We start from the raw sequence: 12,031 nt of genomic DNA on the forward strand, positions 1-12,031 counted from the left end.
GGCCACCAGTGGTTAATTTTGCATAGTTCTGCAGAGAAGACATAGAAACATAGGAGTCCTTTTGTTTGAGGGTAAAGAGCTGAAGATTAGCAGCAGGATGTGAAGCTGTGGTTTTTCCCCCATGAAACCTCTTGTTGAACTCACTGCTGTCACCTAGTGAACAACGGGACAAACAGCTCCCATCATGCAGGTAACATGATGCGTGCACCTGCAAATCTGTTGTTGTTCGTCTATTTTTCTATCGTATTATGCTCAATTTATCAACTTAAATCCTTTTTTCTCATTTCTATTTGAGGGTTTTATAGCTCTGGCTACACGGTGTGTACCCACAGCATATAACAATAAAGTTCAAACACACATGCATGCACGGTATCACCCCTGACCTTATTTTGAGCAGACAAACTGTGCCAGGTCCATGTAAGGTGTGTCACCATGCAATAAATCTCCTGAGAAAAAGAACACGAGTGAATCAGATCCAAGCCGTTAGCTGCTGTACTCAGCAGGGAAGTCAAACACACGCCTACAAGGAAGAGTTTGTGACGAATTAGGGCGCGATAAGAAGTCTCTTTATTTGGAAATGAGACTGGAATGCAGTTATCAGATATTTACTTTGTTCTCGTTAACATCCAAATGCTGTGTGAACTCTTTGTTGGGCTTTGCAAAGGGAGAGAAAATCTGGTCATTTGTGCATTAAGTTTTTCGGATTGTGACTCCTTATCTTAGGTCACGTATATATGTATGAACTGTGAGAGCTTGTACTAACGCAGAAGAAGAAGTATACTGGAGTAAAAGTAGTAATACAACACTGAAAAATATTTCATTACAAGTAAAGGCCTTGTATTCCAAATCTTACTTCAGTAAAAATACATAAGTATTATCAGAACAATTCATTTACTGATAGTATATAAAGTTAAAGTCACTTGTGAGGTGTTGGAGTGTTATTACTGACACCGAAGTGTGAGAAACCCTCTGAAACTGAGCATGTTTCACTCACAGTGAGATCACTTTAGTTATGCAACATGCAGAGACCATCTTTAACAGTATATCAGTAATGCTGTAGTTTTATAACTATGGTTTACTGACATTTTGAGTGATTTTGGGGCATTCGTCAACAAATAAAGCACAATAAAAAATGGGGTAATATAATTTTACATGTAAATAGACAGTATTAAAGATTTATTTCTGCTATCTGTGTGTAAAAATAAATAAAATAAATATATACATTTACAACCTTTAGCTCTTCCTTAATAGTACCTTGAGTATAGATTTGTAAAGATTCGGTTTTATAAGAGTCTGTGTCTTTTTTCTTTTGTTTTGTTGGCAGAAATGAACCAAAATTAACTTAGGAGTTAATGCTGCAGTAGTGAATTAAGTAAATTACCTCAGTAAAAGCAGAGATACCACATTACAAAAATACTTTTACACTACAAGTAAAAGGGGTTGTGTGAGGTACTTATCCATAGTCAATATTACTGATACTATAATATACTGCTGTGGATGAGGTCAGCAGAAAAACCTCAAAAAGAAATCAATATTTGTTAAAGTGTATATATTAGGAATATTTTTTCACCACTTTACCTCACAGAGCTATAGAGCTTCAGTACACGACTATGTGCTGGAGTCAATCATACTCATACTACCTAAAAATACCCAAAGTATCTGTTTATAGTATCAGAAATGATCAATGGGATTAGTGCTGGTTTATGTGTAAGCAGTATTTTAAAGCTGAAGCTGGGTGGTGTGACGATCACTTCATATTCGGCATGCACGATCCAATCCTCCACACAGATCTGTCGACAAGAGGTGAGTAATACACATTAAACTTGTTTCTTGTACTTTTTATACTGCTGGGTAGATAAATATCAGTGTGACATATTTAGATGGGTCAAGTTCTTGATCTGTAAATAGCTGTCAGATAAATGCAGTGGAGTAAAAATACAACATTTGTACACATCTCTGTAGTGTAGTAGTACTAGAAGTATGAAGTATCATAAAACTTTTAGTACTCGAGTAAATGAGTTTAATTACTTTGCATCACTGAGTGGGAGTGCCTACAGTTTAAACTACTGAAAAAGCTAACTACTAACTTGTTGAAGAAGGAAAAACAGTTTATTAAATCAGAATTTCTAAATAGAAATAAATAGCTCTAAACCAGCTCTGTGGGACACTCAGGGACAAAGTTGTACCCAGCTGTAGCCTCTACATGTGATCTCCATCCATGGCCGCCTCCCTCCCTCCTTGCCCCGTGTTTTAATTTCTCTCTCTCTCTCTCTCTGTTTTTTTTTCTTGTCTGAGCAATTAAAGATTCAAAAGTAATTACCTGCTCGGCTTCCTCTGCGATTAAACGGCAGGTTCACAGCACCCTGATTAATGCAGAGGCATGCACACCTGCCATTAGCAGCCATGAGGAACAGGCGGAACGTTCTGACTGAAACCAGCAAAACAAACACGCTGCACAACGCGAGCAACAATGCATCCACACTTACTGGTTTCACATTTATAACAGGCACTTTAACTCTTCGAATCCAGCTTTATTTTCATTATTCTACTTCTTTCTGTTCCACATAAAACAAAGTAAAGTGACAGTGTGTAGATATTATTATTAAGGCAACTTTGAGGTTCCATGTAACGATGCTTCTGCTGTGACTAGTCGTTACTTTACAGATAAAGATTTAACATAATGATCCTATAAAATATATAATACTTTTATAGTAGAATAAACTGCACGAAAGCATGTAACATAGTTCCAATTATGACTTCTTAGATTTACACTTACTACACACTTTATAGGCACACGTTTTAAAGATGTAACTGATTTTATTAATATTTAACTTGCATGGTGATTTGTAGACACTTGCAATTAAATTGGCAATTAAAAATGACAGTTATACATAATAAATTATTTTACTTTTTTCATATTTTTTCATATTTTTTCATATCTGTGATTAATGTCAGAACAGCTGTAACCCTTACACATGAGTATGGATGAAGAAATGTTACATCAGATTTAAGTTTTCTGTGCAAGTCCAGTTTTAGACAAGGTGAAGAGCCACTCACTTGGGTTGGGCTGAGTTTTAATAAGGTTAGAAGGTGTGTTTGACTTTTTACAGTTATTATTATGATTTTATAGACGCCATACAGAAGTGGAGTATTGACATTTTCTGCAAGATTGTGCATAAAAATTGTATAATGATCTCACAATATGTATATTTTTATAGAATAAATTGTGCGTTTAACAGAGATAAAATGAGCTCCACTTCCACCAGCTTTAACATTCTAATGCTGAACTTACTTCATATAGAAATACATTGATACAATTTTATTAAGAAAGAAATTAGTTATTAATGCTATGTGGAATCATCATAGGTCAAAACTGCAGCAATACTTTAATGTTTAAATTTAAAGACACTTAAATTCATGTGAGCTGAATCTCCTCTTTCTCCTATGTCTGCCATAGATTTTTATTTTGCCCATAAACTCACCAATAACATGAAAACGTGACGGTAGCAACAATGACCTTTTGTGTTAAGATTATTCTTTCTGTCAGCAATTTATTTACCTGGTCTGACAGACGCAGTAGCAGGTTATCTATCCGAGTCTATGCGCTCTTTTTATTTCTTTCTTTTCTTTTTTTTTGTTAACAGTTAATGTGTAACCGAGTGCGCGAGGAATCAGCACATTTCCTTTTACCTCACACACAGATCGATGTTGGTGTGGCTTCGCCGCGAGGGAGCTAAATGGGATCATTGTCACGCTGGATACAGTAACACATTTCATCCTGTCTGGAGGTTTGATATGAGAGAGAGACGTAAAACTACAGATGGGTGTTTTAAGCAGGAAACTGAGGAGAAATAACTAACTACAAATCACATTTTCTCTTCATGAAGAAAGCTAAAAGGAAATATGAGACACCTGTCGTCCACCTGTGACAGCTCAGGTTCATCTGTGGTCACAACTTGTCATGATAAGCTTCAATCTTTCCATTAGTGTATAAGCTGTTTTTACTGTAAACATGAACTTTGATAGGAAAGGTCTCACAGGAGCTCCTCTTAATCTACTCTGCTTATTTAAGTCAGCTTTTTTAACAATTAAGATTCTGGCCCTGTGCCACCTAATGTGAAATCCAAGTTATCTATTATTTCATGAGTAAAGAGAAAGGCTTCACACTCAGTCAACCATGGCGTCTGTCTTGTCCCCTTGTGATTGCTTAAAGCACCTACAGTTTCCTTCTTCAGTCATTGGATGTGAATTTCTATTCCCATAAAGCGAAATCCCCTGGACAGCTTGTTTGTGTTACTATGGTAATTTTTGATCAAATCGTGGTTCCCAGGCTGATGGTCGGGACCCTCTTGAGACGTCAAAAGATAATTAGAGTTAGGAAAGAGCAAAATATTCTGGCACATAGACATTTTAGGTTAATTTCTAAACCACTAAACCAACATTTTCGAGTCCTGAAAAACGCTTCATAAGAAACAATTCAAAAAGCAGCACATTGATGGCCAGCACTGTTGGTGGCCACATACGTGCAGTGTTGCTGAGTTGCAGCTGCAACAAAGCAAGACCAAAAGTGTTGATTTTAGCCAACGATAAACGTTAGAAAGCAAAAGAGTATGTAACGATTTCTTTTGACTAGCCAAGAGCAATGCAAGGCAGGGGCGAACTAGTTACTTGTGAGCTAGAGGAAAAGTTAGGGGATCACCAAAGTCAAAGATGCATCATCTTTTAACCGTGAATGTCAGTACAGAATACATCTAACAGATCAGTCCTGCTGTTGGAGTATCATTATGATTCATCCTCTGGAGGCCATGAATGCCAAATTCCATGTCAGTACAGCTAATAGTTCTTGAGACAACCTTGTAGTGCTAGAGGTAAAGTCAGACCAAGACCAAAGAAAGTAGGATTCATCCTCTGGGACCATGAATATTTGTGGAAACACAGACAGAAAGACATTCCTGGAGTCACTCCACTAACACGGCAAAGAAATTACTCTAGTTTAAACTTCTACTTCACTTTAAAACACTCAAGCTTTGCACAGGTGGTTCATTTAGAAAAAAAAATAGACTGTAAGTCTGATTTTTGATTTAGATCAGCACTCAGAAACCCATTTTCCAAAGCCGCCTCTCCTCCCTCCTCCTCCTCCCACCACTCTACCAGTGGACTCCGGACCTATGTCTCCACGCTGCTCTGCTCATCCCTAAAATTAATTCATCCGCACATCTCTGTCCCTCCAACACCACATTAACCCCCGACCACAGGAGGCATCCTGTTGGAAAAAAATGTCCCTTCTCTGGCTTCACGGTGAAACATCAGTTTGACCTTTCCACCCCAGAACCTCCGTCGCTACTCTTTTCCCACCCTCATCGAGATTTCAACATGTCTGTTTGAGGACTGAACAGAAACCAGCAAGTATCAGTCTATCAAAAACACTTTAATCTGCGTCTGGGACATAAAAAAGAACCAAAAATTAATCTTTTCGCTGTCTTAACATGTCGGTTGTTGCCATGCTTTCGTGAGGAAGACTCATTTCAGAGGGTCACGCCACACTGGCTGCTTTCTGGAGGACAGAGAAACTGTAATTGGGGGCCATTAGCTGTTGCCCAAGACTAGTCATGCAGGGTCGGTTTGTAGATTGAGACATGGTGACTGCACAGTCCCACCGCCTGTATCAGTGTCTCCTACCTGTGTGACTCCCCACCCCCCACTGGGACCTCCCTGACCCCCCTCAGTTCCCATCACCACCCCCCACCTGCCCACGTCCTTTGGTTTTTTTTTTGCGTTGTCTTCAAACAGACCTTGAATGGAGTCAGGGCCAGCAGCAATTAAATAAAAAAGTCACTTTTATAACAGTGCTTTAAAATTCAGTCAGGGTAATCTAAGCCCATCACTCACCTGTCTGGGAGCACCTGCACTGCTTTGTTTGTGAGCAGGATCAGCTTCATCTTACCTGTGGTTCAAACCTGCGTGACCATGAGCTTTGAAACATTTGAATATCCAAATACTTTTATTCAGTACTGATTCAAGGATTTATTTTGTAAAAAAAAAAAGAATAACAATAACCATTAAAATAATACTTAATGTTTATGTTGTTTTTTAGTATTCAAACCAAGCTACAATAAACCAAATTAGACAAAGTTCATTTAAAATAAGGTAAGATAACCTGAGCAATATGTTAAGGTAAGTTAAACTAAACTGAAAACTAATCTGAACGAAAGCAAAACTAAATATTAAACATATAAGCAAATATAGGTTAAACCAAACCAAACTGAAGTAGGCTAAGTTAAGATAATTGCTAAACTAGACTAAACCAAAACAAACTACACCATGCTAAAAGTTAAGTTAGGTTGCCAAGACAACCTGAGTTAAGTTAAACTAAACTGAAAGCTAATATAAACTAAAATTAAACTTCCCTGTGCAAATTTAAGTTAAATAAACTAAACTAAACCAAACTATGCTATGCTAAATCAAGCTAAGCTAAACTGCTAAGATAGCCTGAGCTAAGATCAGTTTAAACTAAACTGAAGTAGGCTAAGCTAAACTAAAGATAATTACTAAACCAAACCAAGAAAAACTAAAATAAGCTAAACTTAAACAAACTAGGCTACGCTAAAACAAGCTGAGCTAAAAACTAATCTTTAACTAAAATAGGCTAAGCTAACTGCTAAACTGATATAAACCAACACTTGTGACGTGTCGGCCTACATGTAATTAAATGGAAATGTTTGTGTATTAAAAAAATAAATCTTAATCTGCATAACAAATGTAAAAGACTACAACAGAACAGAAACATAACTTCAGTATTCAAACTTGTGATTGACACCTCATCCACTACAAGAAAACAACAACAACACATCTTAAAGAATTTAATTCAGTGTCTTTCATGATGCAGCTTTGTTTGTTTTGGTTGGATTGGAGCAAATCATTGACTTTATTAGAAAAGTACTCCCACTATATTTCCCACTTCCTTTAAAAGGGATTTTTAATACAAGGACAAAATGTTACGTTCTAGGAAATAGTCTTTCTTTTTTTTCTGCAGAAGCTCCCCTGCAGCCACAGAGCCAAATCAGTGAAGCTAGAGTTTCACAGTCCCTCTCATAAAGAGTTGCCCTGCTTTATGGCCCTATTGCCCAACATCACATGCCTTCAGTGCTGGGATATGATCTGAGATAAGGCAAGAAAGTACCGAAACAAGTCTGACTCTCCTCCTTCTTCCTTACACTGCTCATTCAGGTAAATGAACAGGATGCATGCTGAAGTTTTAGTAGTGACAAACGCAATAAATACAAAATCTGCTGAATAAAAATAAAGACACATGAGAATGAAAATAACCTGAGACCGCTTCTTTGGAAGATATCAAAGAAAGTCTGAATCACTGAGATGCCCTTATTGCATACAAGTTTTATAAATCATGTCTTTATGATAAGCTGATTACCTTATCCTTGACAGCAGCGCACAGTGAGGGTAGTAAAGGTGCAGGATTACGAGGTGATGGTCCATAAAGGGTTTGGCTCAGATAAGGTGGTTTGTGGGAGCGAGAGACAGAACCGGTGACTATAGGTCAACAGAAACTAGGTTTTTTTCTCATTGACATAAGGCTAGACCATATATTACATGCAAAACACTTGAATATGTAGTCACAGGTTTTTTTTTATTTATGAATCATGAAGATTTTCCAGGAGCAAACTTTTTGTTTGTGTGTTTTCAGTAGTCTCTGTGCAGACAAGGTCATAAAAATATTGCGGCCCATGAAAGGCAACCATTTCAACCTTTAACCTGCTCCTCACTTAGTCATGCAGGATGTTTGCTAAGATCTGATGACTTTAAAACTGAACGTTATGTATGTTGGTTTTATGTTTGCTTTGTCATCATGTCCACCATTCTCCTGCAATTTTAGCCACTCTGATGAACATTATGTCGACGCTGTAACGCCAACAATCACAATGAAATGCCTCCCCGCAGAGGAGTGGCTCTATTAATGAAACCAATGTCATATGAACCATACCTGTGAGTGAAACTGCATGGGGTGACTGCTTCAGCAACTTCCCGTATCGCAATGCAAACCTCCATTCAGGGGAAACCATTAGAACAAACTGCTCTCGGGTGCAGCAAAGCAGACCGGACACCATCTTTTATGAACCAAGTCACCTCTAGGTGCCTCGTGCAAGGACAAAGCACAAACTGCATGCAAACTCTCACAGAGCAACATGTTATGAAGGAATAGAGGAATAAAAATGACTTTCAACTGTTTATTTTTTGTCTTTATGTCCAGTCTAATCTGTCAGTAGTTTCCCTTTAGTTCTGGGAAAACTTCCTCTTGTATTACATTATTACATTTTGATGTAAATAATTCTCCGTACCTCCGGTTCAAAATTGTTTATGAGAATGAATTTATTGGATTAGGTGAGTGAGTTTATCAGTTTAAATGAGTATTCCCTAAACCAAGCATTTGGATAAACCAAATTAGACAAAATTAGGTTAAAGTAAGCCAAAATAACCTGAGCTAAGATCATTTAAGCTAAGTTAACTCTAGACTAAACTAATCTAAACTGTGCAAATCTAAGTTAAACCAAGCTAAACTAAACTAGACTATGCCAAAACAAGCTAAGCGAAACATGTAAGATAACTTGAGCTAAGATCACTTAAGCTAAACTAAACTGAAAACTAATATAAATACTAATAATTCAAGGGTAGCCAAACATATTTAACATTTAGAACATTTATTTCCACGGCATGGTTTGATGGCTGTTGTTGATTTTGAGGTTTTTGTGGCTTTTTACACACAAATAATAATAACACAGAAGAGTGAGTTACATGCACCACAACGAACACATCTAGTAACCAGTCAAATCATTAACATCCAACTGATCAAGCGTGTGATTGTTGCCATCTCTAATGATGACACACTGGGGCTCTAATTCTAATTTTAGAAATCATTGTCAGGCCAAAGTAAGAAATCATGAACACAAAGAGAGCCATAAAGATGGAAGGCCGCTCTGACAGGAAGAGAAAGGTTTCCCTCTTGTGGTAACAACATGGACGTGCATATAAACGCTGCCCTGTTTTAAATCCGTCCTGTAGCTCTGTGGTTAAAAATATCTCAACATGGAGCCAAAATAAATAAAAAAATGTGACAACATCCAGTGTAGATGTGTAGAGCTGTGTGCAAGCATCTGAGCAGTACACAGAGAGGAGATGATACAAGCAGGTAATGCAAGGACGTGTTACGTCTCATATTTTAAGAATTATTTGACACTGAACGTAAAAAACAACCAGCACCACTGTGTTATAAAACAGATCTGTACATAAAAGAGCGTAAACATAAGCAAGATAATAAAGCCTTAACGTGCAATGATTAAAACTGTGCATTAAGGATCAGAATCTAATCGTGGAAAACAGCAAAACAAGAGTGGAAAAAACCTGAAGATAAGAACAGGCAGGACGAAAAGGCAGAAACATGTTGCACTGAATAATGGACAAGTATACCCAGTGAAAAGCTGGGTAACTCGTGTAAAGGTGTCATGGACAGAGCAAAGAGTTAGTTCAACTTTGAAGATTTAAGTCTTTTTCTTGGAGATCGGATTGAATTTTCCAGGAGAAGTGTTGCAGGAGTCGGGTCTAAGGGTACATTCAGTCAGGATCAGTCAGGATCTGACAGTGTGTGGTGGCTGCAGGGGGCATTTCAATTTGTGCTGTACCAATGACAGTATAAAGAATGGACAGAGAATGAGTGATGTCAGCTACAGGTTCCCAAAGCGCTATTTTGGAGGTGAAAATATGTGGCGCTGAACGGCGCCATGTTGGCTGTACTGCTTCTTCTGAGTCCCTGCTAATTTAAATATAATCAGCAGACCTGAGGAGGGCTCAATGAGTCAAACCCTGGGCCATCACGGCAAGGACTGAGCCTTTGTACATGGGACGGATGCTCTACCAACTGAGCTAAACAATGTTTATTTCTGCTGACATTTTAACATGGGGGCTTATGGAGACTGACTCACCTCTGGAGCCAGCCTCAAGTGGACGTTTGAGGAGCTGCAAGTTTTTGGCACTTGGATGGTTTCACTTCACTTCAACCACAGATGTTGCCACTTGTGCTGAACGTAACCTCTGTGAAACAATCAGAAAATAACTCTTTCATTTTGCGGATTATCCAACTTTTTCTGGCTAGGCGCTCGCTCACTCTCATTCACTGTCTATGTCTCTTAACCACTGTTCGCTTTCTCTCTCTCAAACCATCAGACACAAAGCAAATTAAACTTCTTTGTGTCCGTATTTTGCAGCGTAAATTGTGAGCCAAACAAAGTCAGAACATAACAGGTAGAGCATCAGAGTTTAGTCCATGAAGCCACCGAGATGTTTCAAGCTGTGGAGGAGTTTGACCCATCTGATCATCTGATCGACTGATCGGTGGCCACTGCGTGATTTTCCCAAAAGTTGAAGCCTTAGCCAAAACGCACTACCCCACTCAAATGAATGGAAAAACCTGCGTTTCCACCTGTCTGAATGTATCCTTATTAGTCTCTGGCTCAGGATCCTTCTGAACAATATCTGTATTGATCCTCTTCAGATCCTCACTCATGTCCTTGGATGTAGAGTAGATGAACATATTTTCATTTCAAGGATTTTCATACAGTGAAGCTTTCAGTCTCCCCAGACAAACAAACAAAACATGCAACCTACACAGCACATCGTTCTGGCTGTTATTAACATATTCATGTGGCACTTTCCCCCACCCCCCCTTTATCGACATCCCTGATGTTTGAGTCTGAGTCATTTGCCTCCTTGTTATGCCAGTGTTAAGTCCGCCTACACTGGTCATCTCACAGTCTATGAGGTATCTGCAGAGCACAAACATTCACCACATCAATGAGGGCTACGCTCTGAACAAAACAGGAGTGTATTTTCAGCCTGAACCAAAACAACTGGGTCTGTTTGGTACAATTTAAGTTATTCATGACGACCATATGTGGAGCTGAATATAGTCATTTGTGAGCCTATGGATAAAAATATGTCGCACTAAAAGGATTAAGATTTGAATACTTGAGTATGATGGAAACTGAGCAGAACACCATAATAAAGTTGTAACTCTTTGTGTCAGTGGTTGGTTTTAATGCCTTAAACCTGCCTGAGAATATCCAGCTTAAATATCCATACAATCATGTGTGCTGTCGATATGTGATGGTGCTCTGACCATGAATTACAGCTCCGTGTGGGAAGACGGATGGAGGCAGCCCGAGGCTACAGTATGAATGCGAAGCAGCCAGGTATGTCGGGGGAGGAGGAGACGCTGATGGGAAAAACAAGAGTGTAAAAACATCAGTGAAGGTTTGGTGAAAAAGCTGACAAGCCTCTGACGCACTTGTGTTTAAATTGTGAGTGAACAAACACGTGAGACTGCTATGATACATCGTGTTTTTCACATTACTCAGTATGTCTGTGAAGCAGGCAGACTGATTTCTGGAATCATTTTTGAGCTTCAAAGCTTTGTAGAGATGGGAAATTTGCAGAAAGTGTACTCCGATATTTAGACAAAGTGTTCCTGTTAACTCCACAGGGTATCTTATTTCACCCACTTTGACCTCAGTCTGTCTCTAGAAATTATTCATTAGTCACTTGTCCTTTGATTTGTCTTCTTTCTCAGCACTGCTGGCTTTGCACGCTCTTACAGACATCACGTAACCTCAGCACAACCTGAAAACACGAGACAAGTGTCACTCAATACGCCTTCTGCTTTGGTCAATTAGAAAACAACATCAAATAGTGCAAAATATCTCTATGATAGTCATATTTCATGGCAAAACCTTTATTTATACAGCTTTTACAGGAAGTATTTATTGACAGGAATGGAATACAGTATTAATTAGGGTATAACAGAAAATATGTAAAATATGGAATAAACTATCCTATTGTTGTCACAGCAAAAGAAAAGTTATAATGTATATATTACAGTGAAACTCTGGCAACCACAGATGCCAGTTTTTACTGTAAAAACATATTTCATGGGGTTAAAACCTTTATTTCTACAGCATTTTAGGAG

Source organism: Larimichthys crocea, chromosome VII (genome assembly GCF_000972845.2).
Source record: "Larimichthys crocea isolate SSNF chromosome VII, L_crocea_2.0, whole genome shotgun sequence".
NCBI lineage: Eukaryota > Metazoa > Chordata > Actinopteri > Sciaenidae > Larimichthys > Larimichthys crocea.